The 19,549-nt window shown below is 37.6% G+C and overlaps 1 pseudogene; it reads left to right on the top strand.

Moving 5' to 3' along the window:
- Nucleotides 1-1,128: 1,128 nt before the first annotated feature.
- On the top strand, nt 1,129-19,302 carry LOC126598848 (ABC transporter C family member 10-like; annotated as a pseudogene).
- The last annotated feature ends 247 nt before the right edge of the window (nt 19,303-19,549 follow it).

The raw sequence follows: 19,549 nt of genomic DNA, 5'->3' as shown, positions 1-19,549 counted from the left end.
TGGGTTCTTCTTCCTTCTTCTTCCTCGAGTTTGGTTTTTTTTTTTAATTTAATTAATTATTTTAATAATTTTTAATGACACATGGTGCCCAGTCATTGTCCACATGGACGCCACGTCATCACTTAACGGGAGAACTAACAGTTTGACTAATGGATGTATGAAACTGTCCCAAAATTAACATTTTAGGTATGACTCTGGGATGAAAAAAAATTGATGTACTAAATGTTGAAAACCACGAAACATGAGGGTAGTAAACAGTCTTTTGCCCAAAAAAATAATATAAAATGTTGATGTAACTTAACTGTGATCGCACAAAATAAGAGGGAATGAGAAGGGCATTCAAACATGAGGGTAGACAATCTGTCTCTCTAAAAGATATGGCAAGGCAGAGAGCAAAGTAGAATAGACAAATATATAAATGTAAGTGCTTTCTAAAATATATAATTGTAATAATGAATGCCACAGTTGGTGGGATTACTTCTATCAGTCACTGATCTTCTACGTTCAAGGTGACGAATCGAGGCTCATCTGTCATTGACTTCTAAAGGCTTGACGCTGAGGTTTTCTGGGTTCCTTCCAAAATTCGAATCCACTCATGTAGGCACTGCACAGCACTGCAATTTTTTTCTTTCTAAAATGTGTTAAGAGTAATGTACTTATTTCTTACCCGAGCATGTAATCATGTTTCTCAAGTGTACGTGTGAGCTCGCATTTATACTCGTGGCCTCGTTTGGTTTATGAGATTAGATTAGATAGATAATTTGCTAGATTCAATGTATTTATGTAAATGAAGAAATGAACGTTCAGTTTCCAAACGTCGTAAAGTTGAAGGTAGTAAATGCATTAGTATTTAAGGAAACTTAGCATCCCAATCTCCTTCAATATGCATTGAATGTAGTGAGTCATCCAATCCAATCCTAGACACCAGACGACGCCTACATTGTCTAGTTGGTCTATGCCGAGCTTTGTCTTGTCTTCCGAAGGTCGTAACGTTCAATTTCATGTTTTTGAACTGCAAAAATTATCCCCTCATCTTGTTTCAAAGTTTCATGATATATTATTATAGGTCTGCTTAACACTAAAATACCCATGTAATTGTGCAGATTTTCCACATCCTTGAGGCACAACATGGGGGAGGGTTTCGGGACCTTATTTTGCAGCAGTTCTAACTGTTCGACTGAGTCTAGAACTGAATGCACTTCTGGATTTTTATCTGTCTTCGATCCAGATTCGTGTCTCAACAATATTTTTATCATAGCAGTTGACAACTTTATCCTATTTATCTTGTTATGTTTCTTCATATATAGAATCTCATCAAAGAAGATTATAGCACCATCAGACTCTCACACCTTCCATGCATTGTCAATTGTCTCGGCCAGCCTTAATTCCGGTTTGGCTTTCGCCTACTTGGGGTTTGGGATATGGAAAAACGTCGACAAAGTTAACACAGATCAGACTGTTTTACCTCTCCATGGATGGCTAGTCTTGTTCTTTCAAGGGTTCACATGGTTGCTTTTGAGTTTAACCATAACCCTAAAGAAGCCACACTCTCCACACATTGTGATAGCAAAAGCTTTTTCGATTCTTGCCTTCTTGCTTGCAGTTTTTATTTGCAGTTCGTCAATTTGGGAAGCTGTTGTGGATGAGGCAGTAACCGTTAATGTTGTTTTAAACATTTTATATTTCCCCGGGTCAATACTCTTGCTCTTTAGTGCATTTCAAGGAAGCAATATATCTGCAAAGGGTGATCTAGAACTGCATGACGATGCTTTCTACGCACCTTTGCAAGGGGAGGAATCAGATGTCAGAGATCAAATCAGCTCAAATGACAACGTAACCCCTTTTGCAAAAGCCAGGTTATTTAGTACATTGTCATTTTGGTGGTTGAATCCATTGATGAAGAAAGGCAAGAAAAAGCTTCTTCAGAATGAAGTTATTCCATAACTGAGACAGGCTGATCAAGCGCAAACGTGGTACTTAATATTTACGGAGCAGTTGATCAAAAGAAAGAAAAGAGATTCATCTGTAACCCTTCTGTTTTGTCCCTAATTTTCTTCAGCCAGAGGAAAGCTATTTTGGTGTCGGCGCTCTTCGCACTGATCAAGATTCTAACCCTGAGTAGTGGTCCATTGTTTCTCATGGCCTTCATTAATGTTGCAGAAGGTAATGCAGCTTTTAAATACGAGGGTTATGCACTAACTCTAGGTCTCTTCATTGTGAAAATCTTAGAGTCATTGTCGGAGAGGCAATGGCACTTCAGAACTAGATTGATTGGGCTCCAAGTGAGATCAGTGGTTTCTGCAGCAATATATCAGAAGCAACTACGACTCTCAAATTCGGCCAAGATGACTCACTCTCCTGGGGAGATAGTGAATTATGTAGCGGTGGATGCTTACAAAATTGGCGAATTTCCATTCTGGTTTCATCAGTTATGGTCCACAAGCCTTCAGCTGTGTCTTTCATTACTTATTGTTTACTTCTCTGTTGGTCTGGCAACCATTGCAGCTCTAACTGTACTTATAGTGACTGTGGTGGCAAGCTATCCGTTAAGGATGTTGCAGCACGAGTACCAAAAGAAGCTAATGGCAGCACAAAATAGGAGGCTGAAGGCTATTGCCGAAGCACTAACGAATATGAAGATCTTGAAGCTGTATTCTTGGGAGACAAATTTCAAGAAGGTTATAGAAGGGTTAAGAACAGAAGAAATGAAATGGTTAACTCAGGTATTGAGACAAAAGGGGTATTATACTGTTCTGTTTTGGTCATCTCCTATTTTGGTCGCTGCAGTTACTTTCTGTTTTGGTCATCTCCTATTCTTGGATTTACACTCTCATCTGTTAATGTTTTTACATTTCTAGCAACATTGCGTATTGTTCAGGAGCCCATTAAGCTGATCCCAGATGTTTTCGGAGCATTTATTGAGGCAAAAATTTCATTATCTCGGATTGTGAAGTGTCTTGATGAACCGGAGTTGGAGAACAGATATACAAGGAAAGACAGCAATGGAAGAGAGGTCGAGCATTCCATTTACTTTAGATGCTCGAAATTTCATGCGATAGTTCTAGTGATACAAAGCCTACATTAAGGAACATAAATTTGGTGGTTAAACCGGGAGAAAAAGTGGCAATTTGTGGAGAGGTTGGCTCGGGTAAATCAACCCTTTTAGCTTCAATTCTTGGAGAAGTTCCATGCATCAATGGCATTGTAAGTAACCGATTAACTTGGAAGTAATGTTTCAATTATTATGTATGGTAAAGCCTTACTAGAGTTTCTGACTGCCTAATTTTACAGGTTCAAGTATATGGGAAGATAGCGTATGTTTCTCAGTCTGCATGGTTCCAAACAGGAACTATACAGGAAAATATTCTTTTTGGATCGCGTTCGATACCAACAATGATAAAGTTTGTTTATTTTGTGTTTTTGATTGAGTGTTTGAATCGGTTTCTTTTAGGTAGGATAGTAGAGAAATTGAAAAAGATAACTTGGAGATTGGTTTCTGCTATGCAAATAATGCAGCAGCCTTGATTGAATAAGAAGAGTGATTTTTACACAAGAGTATGGTGCATTTCCATCACCCATACTTTCTACAAAAGGTGATTGACAAGAGGCCTTAACAACCATTAAGCCTTACTACTCCAGATTACATCTTAACCCTTCATTTTGGGGTTAAATGATTTAATCTGGAATGTACATTTGTCACTCACACACTTACACAAACATTTAAAAACAAAACTAGCCGTTGGAGACTAGAACCCTTCATTTTCTTTCTTCTTCTTCGATGCAGATGACATCCTTTTGCTCGGGAGTATCTTGCTGCCTTCGACTCCCCGACTCCAGGAGCTGGTTAGCTTCCAACACTCCCTTCTAAACTGCTTCTGGGAGTCAATCCGAGCAAACCCCTCAGGTAATTGAATCTCTCCTTCGGTAGTGCTTTTGTGAATATGTCTGCGATCTGATCTTCTGTGCTGCAATAGATTAGCTTGATTGTGTTGTCTTGCAATGCTTCTCTGATGAAATGATATCTTCTCTTGATGTGTTTTGTTCTCTGATGAAATACTGGGTTTTTAGTCATGGCAATTGCAGAGGTGTTGTCACACAGAAGTGGTGTGGCTTCAACTTGCAATTCGCCAAAATCTTTAAGTATGAACCTTAGCCAAATGGCTTGAGATGTAGCTTCTGATGCACTTACATACTCTGCCTCGGCTGTGGACAGTGCAACACTTTGTTGCTTCACAGAGGCCCATGAAAAAACCCCTGATCCGAAAGTGAAAGCATAGCCCGATGTGCTTCTACTATCATCCTCACTGCCACCCCAGTCACTGTCACAGAATCCAATTAGAATAGATGACTTTCCCATCTCATATTTGATCCCATAATCAAGAGTTCCTTGCACATATCTTAGCACTCTCTTAGCCGTGCCCATATGTATCTTGCTAGGATTCTGCATAAACCTAGAAAGTAGGCTTGCTGAGAACATCAGATCCGGCCTTGTTGCTGTTAGATACAATAGACTGCCAACAATGCTTTTATAGAGACTAGCATCTGCAGGTTCACTTCCATCCTCCTTCTTGAGCTTCTCATTTGCAATTAAGGGTGTAGAAACTGGTTTGCAACCTTTCAAACCAAACTTTTCAAGCAAAGTTTCAGCATACTTCTTTTGATGAATAAAAATGCTACTTGCTTTTTGAATTACCCCAATGCCAAGAAAATGATGCAAGAGGCCTAGGTCAGTCATCTCGTACCTCTTCATCATTTCTTCCTTGAACTCTTCCATCATTGCAGCATCATTTCCAGTGTAGACAACATCATCCACATAGATTGAGACAATGAGTGTCTTGTTGTTGCTTTCTGTCTTGGTGTAGAGTGTAGCTTCACTAGGACTTTTCTGAAATCCTTTCTCAATGAAATATGAATCAATCTCACTGTACCAAGCTCTTGGAGCTTGTTTTAGGCCATAAAGAGCCTTCCTCAACTTGTACACTTTTTCTGGAAACTCTTGATTTGTGAACCCTTGAGGTTGTTCCACAAACACTTCCTCCTCTAGCACTCCATTTAGAAATGCAGATTTAACATCCAATTGATGCAACTTCCAACCCTTCTTGGCTGCTAGTGCTATCAAGGTCCTTATGGTGTCTAACCTTGCTACTGGAGCAAAGGTTTCATTGAAGTCTACACCAGGTTTCTGTGAGTAACCTTTGGCCACTAACCTGGCCTTGTTCTTTTGCACAGAACCATCTAGATTTAGCTTCACTTTGTACACCCATTTTACACCAATCACAGGCTTCTCACTTGGTCGATTTACAAGTTCCCAAGTGTCATTCTTTTCTATCATTTCAAGCTCTTCCTTCATTGCTTTCTTCCAAGCTTTGTCTTTCTCAGCTTCTTCATACGTTTCTGGTTCTACTACACAGTAATTACATGTAGCATAAATCTCATCCAGATTTCTCAATCTTACTGGAGTTGAACTAGGAGTTGTTGTCTGTGATTGACTTGATTGTGGACTCATAGTAGCTTGCTGTGGAGTCCCTTGTATGTCACCATTATCTGTGACTTCTTCTTGAACTGAGGTCTCTATAGGCTCCCTTGTTTGCCTTTTGTTTAGGTCAATTTGTAGAGAGACACTGTCCTTTTCCTCTACCATTGTATCCCAGTTCCACATTGAGTCTTCATCAAAGATAATATCCCTTGATAGGATTATCTTTTGAGTCAATACATTATAAACTCTGTATCCTTTCTCACTGGTACCATAGCCTACAAAAACACCCTTGTTACTTGATTTCTCCAACTTGTGCCTTAGTTGATGAGGGATGAGATTGTAGCATACTGAGCCAAACACTCTCAGATGCTTCACAGAAGGCTTCCTTCCACTGAACACTTCAAATGGAGTCTTCTTCTCCAATGCCTTAGTAGGACACCTATTCAATAGATACACTGAGGTGTTCACAGCTTCACCCCAAAATTTATAAGGCATGTTCTTCTCATGCATCATAGACTTAGCCATTTCGACTATAGTCCTATTCTTCCTTTCTGCAATCCCATTCTGTTGTGGTGTATATGCCACAGTGAGTTGCTTCTCTAACCCTACATCTTCACAAAATACATTGAACTCATGTGAGGTGTACTCACCACCCCTATCACTTCTTAGTCTTTTGATTTGGTATCCACTTTGCAATTCCACCATTGCCTTAAACTTCTTGAATATTGTGAATACCTCAGACTTGAACCTCATGAAATACACCCAACACATCCGTGAATAATCATCAATGAAGGTTAGGAAATACCTGTTTCCACTGATTGTTGTTGTTCTCATTGGTCCACACACATCTGAGTGAATCAATTCGAGTGGCTTTGTTGCCCTCCAAGCCTTTCCAGCTTCAAATGAATCTCTGTGATGCTTGCCAAACACACACCCTTCACAGATTTCATTGCATTGATCCATTTTTGGTATACCTTGCACCATTTCATCCTTTTGCAGATTTTGTAAGCTTGTCATGTTTAAATGACCAAGTCTCTTGTGCCATAGTTTCATAGAACTTGTCACACTTGCTTTCTTTGCCACTTCTTCTAAGTACTTCAGTACAAGTGGAAAGCTTCTGTTTTTCACTTCCACTTTGGTCACCAAGTTTGATAGGGATCTGTCATCATAGATCTCAACCACAGTCCCCCCAAAGAGTAGGAAATAGCCATGCTCCATCATTTGACCCACACTAAGTAGATTCTCATCCAATCCAGGCACTAGCATCACCTCCCTTATACATCTTCTTCCTTTCTTGGTGTTGATAACCAGAGTTCCTCTTCCAGTGGCTTTGACAATGTTTCCATCACCCATTTTCACTTTTCCAGTGAAGTTTGTGTCGATGTCAATAAGTAAAGACTCATGTGCAGTCATGTGGTTGCTGCAGCCACTGTCAATGTACCACACTTCATTGTTTCTCTCCATTTTTGCATTGAAAGCACAGAACACATTTGCTTCTTCTTCCACTTGATTTGCACAGTTTACTTGTTGCACATTCTTTGATCTGCAGTCCTTCATAATGTGCCCAAACCTGTTGCATTTGTGGCATCTAGGCTTGTCCTTGAACCAACACTCTCCAAGGTGGAATTTATCACAGTGCTTACATTGCTGCTTGGTTCTTGGACCTACATTGGTGTTGCTGCCTTGGTTAGGTCTTGAGTTGTGATACCCTTTTCCTTCCCATTTCTTGCTTTTGCCCTTCCACTGTGGTTTCTGATTGCTTGCACTGGCTTGACTGCTAGATCCAACATTGAGTGTTTGAAAGGCTTTCTCAGGTGCAGAGTCAGCATGCCTCTCGAGCCTTTGATCAAAAGCTCTTAAGGATGCCATCACCTCTTGTACACTGAGTGTTTCAGTGTCTTTGGTTTCTTCTATAACACTCACTATTGAATCATAGGGTTTAGTCAAACTAATCAACAGTTTTTGGACAATTCTTTCATTAGGCAGTTCCTCACCATATGTTTTCATCTTGTTTACAACATCAAACAGCCTAGTGAAGTAGTCTTTTAACAGCTCATTTTCCCTCATTCTTGTATACTCAAAATCTCTTCTAAGGGACTGAAGTTTTACCTTTCTAACTTTGGTGTCTCCTCTGTATTCTTGCTGTAAAACTTCCCAAGCTCCCTTTGCAGTCTCTTCATTTGCTATCCTCGGAAAAATGGTGTCTGAGACAGCACCTTGAATGATTCCAAGTGCTCTAGCATCCTCCATCCGATTCTGCTTCAGTGTTTTGAGTTGTGTTTCTGTGAGATCCTCCTCTAGAGCATCGATCTCCATCTCAGGTAGTTCATACCCATGTTGAACCATATCCCATAGATCATAGGATTTGAAAATGGTTGTCATTCTTATTCTCCAAAAATCATAATTCTCCCCATCAAAGACTGGAGCTTTTAGCTCACTGCTACTGCTGGATCCTTTCATTTCCAGAATTGTTTGTTGATTATTGTTATAGAAGACACTACGTTGGTGCTCCCAAAGATCTTATCTTGCACAGATTACGCCCCGAAAGTTGTAAGATCAATAACAAAGCTCTGAGGCCATGATAAAGTTTGTTTATTTTGTGTTTTTGATTGAGTGTTTGAATCGGTTTCTTTTAGGTAGGATAGTAGAGAAATTGAAAAAGATAACTTGGAGATTGGTTTCTGCTATGCAAATAATGCAGCAGCCTTGATTGAATAAGAAGAGTGATTTTTACACAAGAGTATGGTGCATTTCCATCACCCATACTTTCTACAAAAGGTGATTGACAAGAGGCCTTAACAACCATTAAGCCTTACTACTCCAGATTACATCTTAACCCTTCATTTTGGGGTTAAATGATTTAATCTGGAATGTACATTTGTCACTCACACACTTACACAAACATTTAAAAACAAAACTAGCCGTTGGAGACTAGAACCCTTCATTTTCTTTCTTCTTCTTCGATGCAGATGACATCCTTTTGCTCGGGAGTATCTTGCTGCCTTCGACTCCCCGACTCCAGGAGCTGGTTAGCTTCCAACAAACAAACGCTTGAGAAGTGTTCCCTAGTAAAGGACCTTGAAATGCTATCGTTCGGTGATCTAACTCATATAGGAGAGAGAGGTGTCAATCTAAGTGGTGGGCAGAAACAGCGCATTCAACTTGCGCGTGCACTGTATCAAAACGCTGATGTCTACCTCTTGGATGATCCTTTCAGTGCAGTTGATGCTCATACGGCGACCAGCCTATTCAATGTAGTAATTCTTTATTTATTTGCCTCTCAAATTAGTAATTAATGAAGATATTGTCCTTTTATTTCTCTCTCTTCAGTCTCCAGTGAAAGATAATGTGACAATTTTCCAGAAATATGTCATGGGAGCACCGGCAGAGAAGACAGTTTTGCTTGTGACACACCAAGTTGATTTCCTTCTTGTTAGAGCAGTTATGTTTTTATTTAAATATTTTAAATATATTTATGATTTGTTTTATTACAAACATTGAATATAAAACGTAAATTGTTATTAACCTTATAAATTGTTAGTAACTTTATTATCTGATCAAGTCATTAATTCACTAGAAACGTAAGAAAGCTTCTCACCTTAAAGATGAGATTCTTTTTCTGAATAGAAAAAAAACTCAAATATATTTTTACATAATTTTTCTCAATTAGATGTCTTAAAGATTTCCTATATATATATATATATAAGTCCGGAGGATCTAAAAAAAAGGATAATAAGAAAAAAAGACAAATTTTACAAATATATATATATATATATATATATATATATATATATATATATATATAAGTCCGGAGGATCTAAAAAAAAAGGATAATAAGAAAAAAAAGACAAATTTTACAAATATTGAGTTAATAGCAACATATCGAAAGGGTGTGAGTTAGAAGGTTTTTCCGTTGTGCAAGGAAGAACCTTATCAGAAGAAGGTTTTGGGTTGTTTTATCCTGGGGATGACGTGGTTTTTGTGAACTGCTTGCACACTTTGGGTAGAGCCGCGAAACATCTTAAAGAGAGTGACTTAGTCCGCGACTCATCTCAAGAATCATTCACCACTCAAGGCTTCTACATTTTTCAGGTAACTTCGTTCCTTTCTATTTCAGATTCAACAATTTTAAGACGAATTCAATTTTCCATGCATTATAAGGCAAAAACTCTATTTCTCAGGCAAATCTTGTTGAAAAGCAATTGATTGCAATGATATCAAAAATCAACATAGTTGAAGGATCCGAGGGATGGTGGGTGGACACTGGCGCTTCTCACCATGTTTGCTATGATCGTTCCCTTTTCAAGACCTATTATGTCATAGCCCGTCCCAAATATATAATTTTCGATGATGTGGAATGGTAGAATTGCCCTCGGACGTTAAATAATGTGTGTGAGTTATTATTGGGTTAAATTGTTTTAGATTGGTGACCCAATTAGAACTAAGACTTTTCTTAGTTTTGATTGGTGGCTTTTGGACCACACACACACCCACCTACCTTATCTCTCCTTCCTGTGCTCTCTCTCTCTCTCTCGCAGACACTCTCTCTCTCCTTCGAACTCGTACGGACAAACACCCAAAACCCTTGAAACTTCACGGATCGTGGTCAAGGTTGGCACCATTGTGTTCGTGGAGCTCAAATGAGTCGATTGGTACCCATTTCAGGTAAAGATACCTTCGAAAACCCTAGTTTTCATAACCCCCGATTTGTGCACTGTTCATGCACACATAATTATGGATGTTTTTGGAAATTTGAAGCTTGTAGGAAGCTTAGTGAGGTCCCAAGGAAGCTCGGAGTGCTTCGTTTGAAGGTTTTAGACGTCGGGATAGTGTGGACGAAGTTTGGCCGGTTTTTCTTGGAATTCTCCGGTGAGATCCCGTTACTTTTAGAACTTTAAATTAGTATGATTGTGTTCTACAAGTTAAGAGCTTCATTTTGGTATAAATTGCGTGAAAAATGGGGAAGAAACGAGTGAGAAATCAAAGTTCTAAAAATCCCCAGTTTTTCGGCGACGACGACGGTCGCCGGAGTCCCAAGGTTGAAGACGACGGAATATTCCGTCAAGTTTGACGAAATATTCCAACGCCGTTAGTTAGATTTAACGGTAACAGTTAGAAGTTAACGGAATATTCTCGGTATAAGCCTGATGGCGTTAACTGACGCCGTCAGTATGCCTGGCACATGGCCGCTCGTGGGGGGCACCATTGTAGGCGCGTGGGGGTGCGTGAAGCTTCAAAAAATTTATCTAAAAATATGAGGATGATCCTGAGGTTGTGTAGGTCACTGTGGTATGTTCATATACCCATTTTGAGCTATGTATGAGAAGTTATTAGCTAGTTTTGCCTATGTACTTTAAAATAACGTTTTTATAGTTAATTCGCATCTAGGTGAGACTTATCCCGAGGACGAGCGTATCCAAGGGCGACTCGGGGGCTACGACCCTTCGACATACTAGTGAGTGGGCTTTTGGTTTTCAGTATATATTATATACTTGATATTTTCCCGGAAAAATGTGTTTAAATGATAGTATGCCTTAATGCCATGCATATAAGTTATAATTCATACATGAATTGGTATGTGATGCTTTATATGTATAAATGTGGTGTTGTGGACGCTCAGGTAAGCTCAGGTAAGTTGTGTTTGGTTATGTGAATCATCGATGAGGTAATATGTGATTGATTAATGTTGAGCTCATAAAACTGCACTTAGGGTGATTGTGATTTAGCTAGAGTTATGGCATAGGCCTGTTTATTATGTCACCTCCCGCACCATATGCTCATATTGGATCTAATTTAAGTGCACAATCTTGTCGTACAGACCTTATTTATGGTTCTGACTCGTAGGTGACTAGCGATTTATCACCTAGCTATTATGTGAGAGTAGAATTAAGAATGATTGTATTACACCCATTATTGTCATATAGACCTATTTGTTTGGTTCTGACTCTTGTGCAGTATATTGCTGTATAGGTCATAGTAGTGACTCCGGCTAAAGTGACTTTTGAGCTATGAATTTAGCTATACAGACTACCATAGGGGTTTTGGCTCACATGTTATATTTCTATGAAATTATTCTTACCTGAATTGCTTACTCTGTTATATCTTGGCATGACATACATATGAATATGATTATGTGTAGCATGATTTGAATTGATATGATTTCATATATATATATATATATATATGGATATGCTTATATCTTGATTCTGGGAAAAATTATACATGTTTTACAGCGAGGGGTTAGTTATGTTGATAAATGAAATGATTTTTGTAAAACATTTGTTTTTGCCCACTCACGTTTTCTGTTTTGCGCCCCTCCAGGTTTTAAGTAAGCTTGCTGTTGGTGGCTTGAGGACGTCGGCAGTTCTGACCTATCTAAATAATAATAGGACATTCCTGGTACTGTGTAACTAGTACTTGTTCTACTGGACTGCACCTAGACTTATTATGCTCTGATTAGGAGTGTTTACTGTTGTAACTAACTCATATCACTTCATGTTTAGTAGTGCACTCTAGTAATTTGGTTTTTAATTATTCGTATAATTCTTATCTTTATTGCTTCCGCACTGTGCACATGGCTACGTCACTCTCACGTGACGGCCAACATGCCTTGATCTCGGTCGGGGTGTGTCATATTCTGTGGCTGAGGGAAGGAAGGTGTTGTTGGGTGATTCACACTTAACTGATGTTGCTGGTACTTGAGAGGTGGAGTTGAGGTTCACCTCTGGAAAAACCATGATACTAAAAGATGTGATGCACACTCCAGCGATAAGGAAGAATCTGGTCTCAGGCTTTCTTTTCAACAAGGCTGGATTCACTCAAACCATTGGAGCAGATACGTATACTCTCACTAAAAATGGGGTTTTTGTGGGAAAAGGGATATGCTAATGATGGGATGTTTAAATTGAATGTTGATGAAATGTCTACTTCTACTTACATGTTGTCTTCTTTTAATACTTGGCATGCTAGACTTTGTCATGTTAACAAACGCTTGGTTAAGAACATGAGTAACTTAGGTTTTTTACCTAACTTATCATTGAATGATTTTGAAAAATGTGAACATTGTAGTCAAGCTAAAATCATTAGAACTTCACATAAATCGGTCAATAGAGAATCTGAACCACTTGATTTAATTCATTCTTATATATGCGAATTTGGTATAGTGCTAACTAGAAATGGAAAACGTTATTTTATTACCTTTATTGATGATTGTTCGAATTACTGTTTTGTCTATCTTATGAAAAATAAAAGTGAAGCTATTGACATGTTCAAAACTTTCTTGACTGAAGTTGAAAATCAATTTAATCGTAAGATTAAAAGATTTCGTAGTGATAGAGGACAAGAATATGAATCTACTGAATTTGTTAATTTGTTTAAGTCTCATGGAATTATTCATGAAACTACTGCTCCTTATTCTCTTGAAATGAATGGTAAAGCGGAAAGAAAAAATCGAACTTTTTGTGAATTGACTGTTGCTATTTTGCTTAGTTATGGAGTTGCTTCTTATTGGTGGGGTGAAATTGTGTTGACTGTATGTTATGTGTTAAATAGAATCCCTAACTCAAAAACAAATATTTCTCCTTACGAAATTTGGAAAAATAAGAAACCAAATGTGTTGTATTTCAGAACTTGGGGTTGTTTAGCTTATGTTTGTAAACTTGATCCAAAAAGATCGAAATTGGCTAGTAGAGCATATGAATGTGTTTTTATTGGTTATGCATGTAATAGCAAAGCATATAGATTTTATGATTTGAAAAACCATGTCATAAATTGAGTCACTTGATGCTGATTTTTATGAGAATAAATTTCCTGTTAATCTTTGAAATAGTGGGAGTTCTAATTCTTCTAAAACTTATGAACCTACTATTGTAGAACATAGTCAATCTGCATTAGAACCTAGGAAAAGTAAAAGAGCTCGAATAGCTAAAGATTTTGGGCCTGATTTTCATGTATATAACTTACAAGAAGATCCTAATACAATTCAAGAAGCTTTAACTTCTTTAGATGCAGATTTGTAGCAAGAAGCTATAAATGATGAAATGGACTCCTTGGAGTCAAATCAAACTTGGCATTTGGTGGATCTTCCACCTGGTTGCAAAACAATAGGTTGCAAATGGATTCTTAAAAGAAAATTAAAACTTGACGGTTCAGTTGAAAATTTTAAAGCCCGACTTGTTGCCAAAGGCTATAGACAAAGAGAAAATATTGATTTCTTTGATACTTATTCACCTGTGACTAGAATAACTTCTATTCATGTATTGTTTACTTTAGCTTCTATTCATGATCTTGTTATGCACCATATGGATGTTAAAACAGCTTTCTTAAATGGTGAATTAGAGGAAGAAATATATATGGATCAACCAGAGGGTTTTATTATTCCAGGACAATAAAATAAAGTTTGCAAGTTAGATAAGTCACTTTATGGATTGAAACAAGCTCCTAAACAATGGCATGCGAGATTTGATAGTTTGGTTACTTCGAATCGTTTTAAAATAAATGAAAGTGATAAATGCATCTATTATAAGTCTGAAAATAATATATGCACTATAATATGCCTATATGTGAATGATTTGCTTATTTTTGGTTCGAATATTTATGTTGTAAATAATGTCAAAACTTTGTTATGTGCTAATTTTGATATGAAAGACCTGGGTGAAGCTAGTGTAATACTTGGTTTGAAAATAACTAGGTCCGAACATGGGTTCTCTTTAGATCAATCTCACTACATAGAATTTTTTTTAAGAAAGTATAATTATTTTGATTGTAAACCAGCATGTACTCCTTATGATCCTAGTGTAAAATTGTTTAAGAACACTAGTGATAGTGTTAAACAATCTGAGTATGTGAGTATTATTGGTAGTCTTCGTTTTGCTACTGATTGCACTAGGCCTGATATATCTTATGCCGTAGGAGTTTTATGTAGGTTTACTAGCAGACCCAGTTTGGAGCATTGGCATGCTATAGAAAGGCTTATGAGATACCTTAAAAGGACGATGAATTTCATATTACACTATGAGAAGTTTCTCGTTGTCCTAGAAGGTTACAGTGATGCTAATTGGAATACCCTTTCAGATGACTCTAAAGCCACTAGTGGATATATTTTTAGTATTGGTAGCGGGGCTGTGTCATGGAAGTCGAAGAAACAGACTATCTTGGCTCAGTCTACAATGGAATCAGAATTAATAGCACTAGCTACGACAAGCGAAGAAGCAGGATGGTTGAGAAACCTACTGTCAGATACCCCTTTATGGGAGAAACCGATTCCAGCAGTTTTGATCCATTGTGATAGCACATCGGCAATAGCTAAAGTGCAAAACCGTTATTATAACCGGAAAAGGCGACAAATACGCCGTAAGCACAACACTGTAAGAGATTACCTCTCAAAATGAGCTGTAAGAGTGGATCATATACGGTCTGAAGAAAACTTGGTTGATCCTTTGACGAAATGACTAGCACGAGAAAAGGTTTGGAAAACCTCGAAAGGGATGGGACTAAAACCCGTAGAAAATTGAGTTATTTTTTATAGCAACCCAACCTATAGACTGGAGATCCCAAGAAATAGGTTCAAAGGGTAATAACAAGTCACAAGTGATATGAGTGAAGTCTTGCTAATTTTAATTTGGAAATTATTCCATGTCCATCCCTAAGAAGCATGACATCCTGAAACGTTTTTAGGTTGTGATTTTTTCTCTTAGTAAGATCTATACTCTATGTTGAGTGGGATATCTAGCTACAGGAATATCCTTGATAGTCTTACCTATGTGAATGTGGAAGTGAGGCCGCTTCCTATGAAATATTGGGCAAGTTTCTATAGCATTCACTATACTGGGATACAAGCACATGGTCGTAATGTGCTGGCTTTTTGAACTTCACCTTAATAAAGTTATGTGTGTGGTGTTGTCAGAGATAGAGTTCAAAACTATAAGTTACTTTAGTATAATTTGGATTACGAACACTATATACAGGTTCAAGTTGAGAAACACATTTACTTATGCATAGCTTTATGATATGTTGCTTGATATATATTTTAAATAAAAACAAGTGGGGGATTGTTAGAGCAGTTATGCTTTTATTTAAATATTTTAAATATATTTATGATTTGTTTTATTACAAACATTGAATATAAAACGTAAATTGTTATAACCTTATAAATTGTCATTAACTTTATTATCTGATCAGGATCATTCATTCACTAGAAACGTGAGAAAGCTTCTCACCTTAAAGATGGGATTCTTTCTCTGAATGGAAAAACAGCTCAAATCTATTTTTACATAATTTTTTATTCCGTTGTGATTTAGATGTTTTGATTTAGTCTGTTTTGTTTTCTTCTGCATTGATTACTTGCAGCTTTCTTTCCCTTAAATCATTTACATCCCCCAACGTCTCTTTTATTATATATATATATATATATATATATATATATATATATATATATATATATATAAGTCCGGAGGATCTATAAAAAGGGATAATAAGAAAAAAAGACAAGTCTTACAAATATTAAGTTAATAGCAACATATCAAAAGGGTGTGAGTTAGAAGGTTTTTCCGTTGTGCAAGGAAGAACCTTATCAGAAGAAGGTTCTGGGCTGTTTTATCCTGGGAATGACATCGTGTTTATGAACGGCTTGCACATTTTGGGCAGAGCAGCGAAACGTCTTAAAGAGAGCGACTTAGTTTGCGACTCATCCCAAGAATCATTCACCACTCAAGGCTTCTACATTTTTTGGGTAACTTCGTTCCTTTCTATTTCAGATTCAACAATTCTGGCTTTTAATTCGATATTGGTATTTATGATTTGAATACTTTTAATTTCTACATTGTTTACGTTTTTACATGGTTTACCGATATCATTCTTCTTAATCTGCTAGTTATGTTTTTACATGGTTCACCGATATGATTTGAATATCATGTAATATGTATTTTACTTCGTAGTTGATGAATTCAGGGCAAATTTTAATAGCAGCTCCTTACGAAGAGTTGCTAGCTTCTTCTCCAGAATTCCGAGACCTCATCAATGTACACGATGACACTGCTCGTTTTGAGACGCAAGTTGAAGTTGAACAAGCTTCTACTGGAAAACATAAATTAGCCACGGAGGAGATTGAGAAAGTTAACACTGAGTTACCTCTAAAGGAATCTTCAAGAGACCAATTGATTAAGCAAGAACAGAGAGAAATAGGAGACACTGGTTTTAAGCCATACATCCAGTATTTGAAGCCAAGCAAGGGATTTTTGTACTTCTCTGTGTGCATCCTTCTCTACTCGATGTTCATAGTTGGGCAACTAATTCAATATTATTGGTTGGCTTCGAAACTTTAGGATTCCAGCATGTCAAGAGTGGAACTCTTCACTGTTTATTCTGTGATCATGTGTATCATGGCACTTGCTTTGTTCATTCGATCTTTCTTTATAGTCTACTTAGGATGCGGGGCATCAAGTTCCATTTTTGAAACCCTATTGAACTCTTTTCCGAGAACCAATGCTGTTTTATGACTCAACACCCGTGGGAAGGATACTTAGTCGGGTAAGATTCAAAAAACAGATTTGAAATGATTTTCTTTACAGTAAGCTAATGGAACTAACGTTTGGATTGGCTATTTTGTTTAGGTATCTACAGATATGAATATCATTGACCTTGAAGTGGCTTTCAAGTTTATCATTGCGGTTGGGGGAACTTTGAACACATATAGCATATTTTTAGTATTGGTTTTTCGTACTTGGCTAGTCGTGTTTCTGATTATTCCCACAATTTATGTTACTATAGTCTTACAAGTACTTAAGAGAGACACTCTTGTTTAGTCCTTCAATAATTTCCTTACCTTTGATTTGCCTTCACTAAACAAAGAATGTGTTATTTGATTTTCTTTTCTACAAACAGAATTGCTACTTTTCTTCGGCAAAAGAGTTGATGCGAATGAATGGTACAACCAAGTCTGCCCTTGTAAGCCACCTTGCCGAATCTAATGCTGGAGCCCTGACTATCAGAGCGTTTGGAGAGGAGGATCAGTTCCTCTAAAAAACGTTGGAGCTTATTGATGCAAATGCTAGCACCGACTTCAATAGTTTTTTCTGCAAATGAGTGGTTGAGAGGACGTCTTGAGTTGGTATGCACTATTGTTCTCTCAGCCTCAGCATTTGCCGTTACTTTGATTCGATTCAAGGCTTCTTCGTCTGGTTAGTAAACACTGCCTTCCATCATCAGATTTGGCCTCATAACTTTACAAAATTCAGTTTGCCATATGTGGTGCCTCGTTTGCATTTCATGTGCCCTAGCCCCTAATAAACCATTTTGCTTAATTGTTTCACAGGATTTATTGGCATGATACTATCTTATGGTCTGTCATTGAAAGTATTTGTTGTAATCGCTGTCCAATATCAGTGCATGCTTGCAAATGCCATCATATCTGTAGAAAGGGTAGAACAATACATGCATATTCCTAGCGAAGCTCTAGAAGTAATAGAAGACAACCGACCTGCGCACGAGTGGCCTACTGTTGGTAAAGTGGAAATACTCGATTTAAAGGTTAGTATTACAAAAGAAATACTATTGAACTTTAAGAACATTGAGACTTGTACGTGACGGTGACATAGGATTAAACTTATGCAGGTAAGGTACAAGCCAAATGCTCCGCTAGTTCTTCGTGGGATAAATTGCACAATTGAAGGAGGGGACAAAATTGGGATTGTTGGCCGGACTGGAAATGGAAAGACAACTCTTATCAGCGTTGTGTTTCATCTGGTAGAGCCGACAGAAGGAAAGGTTATTGTAGATGACTATGACATTTGCACAATTGGACTTCATGATTTAAGATCACGTTTTGGGGTCATCCCACAAGATCCGACTCTATTCAGTGGGTCTGTGAGATTCAATCTAGACCCCTTATCTAGGCATACTGATAACCAAATATGGGCGGTAAGTTTTTTCCTTCTTATGTGATGATTGTTATCACTTGTTGAATTTTACGTATTGCAGTAAAATTCGGCGTTTCAGAACGACCATTTGGCAAATTGTAACATTCCTTTTGTCTAACTTAATGCATCTTCCATCTCAATGTGTAAAAGGTGCTCGACAAATGTCGGTTGCGAGAAGCCATTCAAGAAAAAGAAGACGGCCTGGATTCTTTAGGTAAGAACTATTTCTTGCAGGAGTGCTTTTTGGTGTCAATGTAACAAACACTATTATTATCTGAAAGTGTATAAATCAAGAAATAATTCAAAACTTGGATTGCAGTTGTACAAGATGGAACAAACTGGAGCATGGGGCAGTGACAACTATTCTGTTTGGGACGTGCTTTGTTGAAGAGGAGCCGGATACTGGCGCTCGATGAAGCCACTGCATCAATGGACAATACAACAGACTCTATTCTGCAGAAAACTATAAGAACAGAATTTGAAGACTGCACTGTAATAATCGTGGCACATAGAATCCCAACCGTGATGGATTGTACGAAAGTGCTTGCTATTAGTGATGGTAAGCAATGCTGTTGCTACAAATCTATTAGTTATGTTGTTTTACTTGTTAATTAATTGGCGAAATGTACAATGACAGGGAGATTGGTGGAGTATGATGAGCCAACAACGCTGATGAAGAACGAGGGCTCGCTATTTGGGCAGCTAGTCAAGGAATATTGGTCTCGTGTTGCTAATGCCGGCATCCACTCAGAAGATAGAATCAATTAAACCGAAACATCAAAATTTTGATGATCAACACAACTTCAAGGAATACTGGTCTCGTGTTGCTAAGAAATGTACTTAGGATATGGTGAGGAAGACGATGGTAAGCATTTTGCTAAGCAAAGAAATCATTTTCATTAGCATGCATAAGCTGTTGGGATTGCTTTCTTAGTTAAATGACTTTACAAGTCAGCAATATAGTTAGTAAACTTGTTAGTAATTGGTTAAAGTTGTTAGCTTTCTCTTATAAAAACAGAATTTTGTAATCGTTGTTTTTCAGTTAATACAAGTCTCCTTTCTCTCTCTAAACTCTCACTCTAGTTCTTCATCATTCTCATTGTTATTCTTCCCCATTTTCTCTTCAATTATGAAATATTTCAATGTAATTAACAAACAG

This window comes from Malus sylvestris, chromosome 14 (assembly GCF_916048215.2).
Source record: "Malus sylvestris chromosome 14, drMalSylv7.2, whole genome shotgun sequence".
In the NCBI taxonomy this organism is placed as follows: Eukaryota; Viridiplantae; Streptophyta; class Magnoliopsida; order Rosales; family Rosaceae; genus Malus; species Malus sylvestris.
Note: the sequence above shows the minus strand (reverse complement) of the source record. Positions and strands in the feature narration are given on the sequence as shown.